This window comes from Neoarius graeffei, chromosome 8 (genome assembly GCF_027579695.1).
Source record: "Neoarius graeffei isolate fNeoGra1 chromosome 8, fNeoGra1.pri, whole genome shotgun sequence".
NCBI lineage: Eukaryota > Metazoa > Chordata > Actinopteri > Siluriformes > Ariidae > Neoarius > Neoarius graeffei.
In genome coordinates this window covers 56,695,121-56,701,120 of record NC_083576.1, presented here as the reverse complement: position 1 = coordinate 56,701,120, position 6,000 = coordinate 56,695,121, and the positions used below count along the sequence as shown (strand labels likewise).

The window sequence follows — 6,000 nt, the reverse complement described above, 5'->3', positions numbered from 1 at the left end:
AGGAAACCAGAGCACCCGGAGGAAACCCACGCGGACACGGGGAGAACATGCAAACTCCACACAGAAAGGCCCTCGCCGGCCACGGGGCTCGAACCCAGGACCTTCTTGCTGTGAGGCGACAGCGCTAACCACTACACCACCGTGCCGCCCCTAGATTATTCTAATTGACTAAATGATAAATACTAAGAAATACTAATACTAACACATTCTGCAAATTTTTATGATTGTATAATTTTATTAAGCTTTTTGAGGGGTACATGGATGCTTTAACAATAATTTTGAAGAAGTTCACACAAGCAAAGCATTTGTTGAAAATAAGACAGATGGCAAAAATAGAGACAGATTTGTCAGTTCACCAGCAGTGTGACTGTCTGTCACCCATCTTCAAATACACATGCAGATATTAACATGCAGTAACAAGTTTTGTGTGTGTGTGTGTGTGTGTGTGTGTGTGTGAGAGAGAGAGAGAGAGAGGCGACACTTTTAGGAGCTAATTATTATTGCTGTGCACAAGTCAGCTGGGCAAATATTAATTAAGCAAAAAGCATATTTTAACCTCTTTTCTTAACAGTACACACACAGATCAGTGCCATCACAAATCCCTCTGTACCTACACAGCTGAAGGACTTTTTATAGTTGTTATGAAAGTGCCTATGGTGCCAGAAAAGCTAATGACAGTCAGATTCAGACTGTGCTTGTGGGTGAAGGGTGAAGGTGAACAATGTGCCCTGGTAAAGCAGCATTAATATAATGCATCAGACAGTCCACTGAAGTCCACTCCAGCTCAAGGTATATTTGCAGCATTAGGACAGAGGTCACTCCCTCCCTGCTTATCTTGGTCCTCAAGCCCACACAATGAGACTGTTTGTGCTTCTACTCCAAACTCATTGTAATGCTCCCATCTACTCTATGTGGAGGAGGATGTTTTTTTCCCCTATGCTGTTTCGTTCTCCCTCTGAATTACAATGCACACATGGGCAGCCTCACTTGATGCTGCAGTACAAATAACTTACGTAATGTGTAATCCCTCGAGGCTAGGATGCATGAACTGCCTCTTCGCCACATTTTCTGTCTCAACACCTTTTCCTTTTCAGAGCAGTGTGGTTGCCTGTAAGCAGATTTTGACCTTAGGGATGAAAGCTTAGCAGATGCTGCACTTTGGACTTGCCTTGTCAGCCATCTTGGGTTATTGCTGGGCCACAGTGTCCAGCTAAAAGCACCATGAGGCAGATAGTCTGCTCATCCCATCTCTACTCTAGTCTGGTTGTTAATGAAAGCCTGTCTCTTGTGCAGGGAGTGTTTTTGCACTATTTGCTGCCTGAATGGGAGTGCTGAAAGGGCTGTTTCAACCCACAGCTAGGTGGGTTGGGCTCTAGTTATAGCTACAGTTCTGAAGGTGTTTTCTGCCCTTTCCTCATATTTTCACTGTTGTGTTCTTAACTTAAGGCTACTCTGAGTGAGTGGTATAATTAAAACAGTGCTTTTCAGGCTTCACCTATTGTTTGAAAAAGAACAGTTGAAAACAAAGGGTGTGCTAATTAGTTAAGCTTAATCATTTTTGCTCATTTCTTTATTCAAGTGCTTCTTCCTGCATTTCTGACTTATTTGTTGCAGAAAGTTTAAACGATAAAAACAATCCCTTTGATGTGTCTAGATTCAAAAAGGACCCTAAAACAAATTTGCTTTCACTCTACCTCAGTTTGCAAAAAGGTAGATAATATTAGGTCTGTCATTCCCCCAGTAAGATGATCTACAATACATGTCTGTGCATTTTAGTAGTATTTGTCTCCACCTCAACAGCCCCTTTTATCTGGCATTGTTTCATTGCAGTCCTCATTTGCAGCCTCTTGACCCTTCTCCATCCTCACATTCTTCCACATTAATCCCCTCTGTCCCTCAATGATTGCTGGATTTCTGTGTTTCAATGATATCAATGAAATGGTTTTGTTAATTCAGTGTGCTCTCTCAAAGAAAAGATGCCCACAATTTAAAGGACAAGCTGACCAAGCACTCACCTGCTTTGAAACTTTGAGAGCATAAATATACACTTAAATAAGCAAAGACATAAGAGCCTTTGATTCGATAATTACTGCAGTGATTAATGTGTTTCAACTGACAACAATTCTTTTGACCCTGACTGATGCAGTGAGAAGCTTCTCATTTCTTAAACAGCCATGGAAGATGTATCCTGTCAGGGAAAAGATGTTACTGTGTTTCAGAAGCATCAACTTATTGGCCTGCATCAAACAAAGAAAACAACTAAGGAGATTGCTGAAATGACTGGAATTGGGTTAAAAACTGTCTAATGCATGGCTTGTGATCCCTATGGCGTGGAAGCAGCTTTACCTTCCTCCCAGTGAGTAAGTGCGTCGTCTGAGCTGGTGTCTGGCGTGAAAGAAATACACAGAGTATTAGGAGGAGCATTCAGAAGGACTCGTACTTACAGCGCAGCCCTTACATACTCTGCTGTGAGCTCTGGGAGAGTGAATGCGCGCGCTGTAATTAGCGCCTGTCAGCCGCGCTGTATTAGGCCGCTCCTCCTCTCGTGTGCGTGTATGGCGCTGTCTTCGGTCGGTGGTGCTGAACTGCCGCTGCTCGCTTTTGGCGCCGTGAGTGGGGCGCTGTCCTTTCAGCACCACGGCGCAGCGAGGAGCGCCTGCAGAAGAGAAGATACACTATATTGCCAAAAGTATTTGCTCACCAGTGGTGGCTGCTGGTTTTTAAAACAGGGGAAGCCCATTTTACGCATTCATCGTAAAACCTGTAGGCCGGATATCAAAGCATAGAAAGGTGTGCCCCATTAGCATAGTGAACTAGACAACCCTAACTAGTGGCAGAAAGTATTTTTGCTTGTACATTTCATGTTATAGTCTGGCTTGCCAGGCTAGTGCCTCATATCCTTAATCAAAAATATCAAACATCCAAAAATCACTGGCTATTCAACGAAAAGCCTTGAACATCATACCTTGATATGCAACACAGAGTCTTTAACACAACACCCAGCTGTGCAACACATCCTTGAACATCTTCTGCAACACAGTCTGGAAATTCATAACCAGGTAGGCTATGCAACACACAGAACCTTGAATATTATACCCAGGTATAACCTGTAACACAGAGCCCACCATTTCTTAACATTACTGAACAATATACACACTTCAGATTCATGAACATGAACACTATTTATACACAAATTCTGCCCTCCGCTCCTTTTCCAGAAAATGGTCTGTGACCCTGTCATACCAGCTGGTTGTGCTTTCCAGAGACTTCACCAATTTCTGTTAGCAGCTAGCACTGCAGATCCCAATAAGGCTCAAGCTAGCCTACAACCAGATTGAACTACAAATGAAATAAATGAGTGAATTCACAAATGATCAAACTGATAGAATGGATGAAAGTTAACGGAGCACAACGAGTAATATTTACATTTATTTACAGAGTAATGTACAGAGACATCAATGAGAAGAAACGTTTATATGAAAAGAAATTCGGACAGCACTTTGGCACACGACTGCACTTTCTCGACATCCGCTAGGGACTGACTGATCATACTTCCGTGTTCCTTGCCGAAGTACCGCCTTCCTCATATCTTTCAAACACTACCTCCAATAATCCTTTATCAGCCCGGCTTCTTGTCCCTCCCACTGTCTCGTTTAGTCTCAGAGAAGCCCGGCTTCCCTGGAAGTGACAATTTTGTTGATTTTAACCAATAACAACTAGCCGAAATTGGCTGTTCAGAGCTGTCTCGTAGACTGCAATGGATACCTGGCTGCCAGTCAGTGTTGTCAGATACTGCTGACGTTTTCCATCCCAAAATATGTTCAAAACCTGCCAAAATGCACTTAAAACCGCCCAATCTGGCAACACTGCTGCCAGTCCATAGAGCCCATTGAAATAAGAAAGGTTACAGCCTGGCAGCAAAGGTGATTCTCGTAGTGAACTGCAAGTTCATCAGACATCACTCAAATAAGTTACAGGATAGTTATGAACATAAATACAATCTTGGGCATATTTTATGTTATGCAAGTTATTGTTTTAATGAGAATTCAACATCGTAGATGCCGCAGATTGGGGAGAGAATTTTAGGGGAAGCTCAGCTTCCCTTGTTGCCTCTGAGAAATCACCCCTGTTGCTCACCCATTCAAATTATCAGAATCAGGTGTTCCAATCACTTCCATGGCCACAGGTGTATAAAATCAAGCACCTAGGCATGCAGACTGTTTTTACAGTTTGGAGCTGGCCCCTTCCTCTTCCAACATGACTGTGCACTAGTGCACAAAGCAAGGTCCATAAAGACATGGATGACAGAGTCTGGTGTGGATGAACTTGACTGGCCTGCACAGAGTCCTGACCTCAACCCGATAGAACACCTTTGGGATGAATTAGAGCAGAGACTGAGAGCCAGGCCTTCTCATCCAACATCAGTGTGTGACCTCACAAATGCACTTCTGGAAGAATGGTCAAAAATTCCAATAAACACACTCCTAAACCTTGTGGACAGCCTTCCCAGAAGAGTTGAAGCTGTTCTAGCTGCAAAGGGTGGACCGATGTCATATTGAACCCTATGGATTAGGAATGGGATGTCACTTAAGCTCATATGTGAGTCAAGGCAGGTGAGCAAATACTTTTGGCAATATAGTGTAGCTGTTGGCCCGCTGTCATTACAATAGATTCTGACACGTCTGGCTACTTTATGTTATAAAAAAGTCAAGAGTTTGATGTTCTCTAATAATAAAAAAAAAGACAAATAAAAGTGGGCGGTGTGGTGGTGTAGTGGTTAGCACGGTCACCTCACAGCAAGAAGGTCCGGGTTCGAGCCCCATGGCCTGGTGAGGGTCTTTCTGTGTGGAGTTTGCATGTTCTTCCCATGTCCGCGTGGGTTTCCTCCGGGTGCTCCGGTTTCCCCCACAGTCCAAAGACATGCAGGTTAGGTTAACTGGTGGCTTTAAATTGACCGTAGGTGTGAATGTGAGTGTGAATGGTTGTCTGTGTCTATGTGTCAGCCCTGTGATGACCTGGCGACTTGTCCAGGGTGTACCCCGCCTTTCACCCATAGTCAGCTGTGATAGGCTCCAGCTTGCCTGCGACCCTGTAGAACAGGATAAAGCGGCTAGAGATGATGAGATGAGACAAATAAAAGTGACATTTAAATTTTCTATATTCAAGAGAAGAATACTGCACAATTTCAGTTTTGAGCGATGCATGTTAGGTCTGTGGAAAAGTATGACAGTGTAATGAACAAATAAACACAATATTTGAGTACAATAAGCCAGTCAAGAAAGTGCATAGCTGCAGTGAAAGATGAGGTAAAGTTGTTTATGTGCTTTCTTGGTCCTATCAGTGTTACTGATTTATATACCCAGCCTAATCAGAGGTGGGTTTCCCAAAAGCCTGTTAAGGCTTCTTTAACTGCCTCTTAAGATCCATTGTTAAGCTAAGGTGGTTTTCCCGAACAATATCACGGCCAAAGTAGTACTTTAGTTCGCTCTTAACTTACGATGGACCTGGATCACTCTTTCATAACAAAGAGCATCTCCTCACAGCCAAATACACAGAGTGCACGTACGTCTCCGAGGGTCTCTCACAATCAATCAGTGGAAACTGGTGATAAATCTGTGGCCGATGTTCAATTATTTTTCTTGTACAGTGCAAATACATCAAGTTAATTATTAAATAAATATATGCTAAACATTACAAATATATTTCAATATGTTCTGGGATTAGGTATGGATATGATAATTTCACATCAACATTGCCACATTTTAATCAAATTTAACACCATTAGGCAAGTGATTATCTAGTTTAGTATCATAAATAAGACAAACTGCTGCACCTGTAAAACACACACACACACACACACACACACACACACACACACACACACACACACACAGTGGTGCTTGAAAGTTTGTGAACCCTTTAGAATTTTCTACATTTCTGCATAAATATGACCTAAAACATCATCAGATTTTCACACAAGTCCTAAAAGTAGATAAAGAG

At 42.6% G+C, this 6,000-nt stretch overlaps 1 protein-coding gene across 3 annotated transcripts in view; it reads right to left on the bottom strand.

The window, feature by feature from the left end:
• Positions 1-252: 252 nt before the first annotated feature.
• pigg (phosphatidylinositol glycan anchor biosynthesis class G) overlaps positions 253-6,000 on the bottom strand; it is a 427,330-nt gene continuing 421,582 nt past the window's right edge. The window contains exons 15-16 of one of the 3 annotated variants that reach the window (XR_009655238.1): positions 2,347-2,656; positions 253-2,237 (exon numbers count right to left, since the gene is read on the bottom strand). The gene's annotated coding sequence lies outside the window, so the exon portion shown is untranslated. Of the gene's footprint in view, positions 2,657-6,000 lie in introns of all 3 variants that reach the window. The other 2 variants (XR_009655237.1, XR_009655235.1) reach the window with 2 other exon arrangements.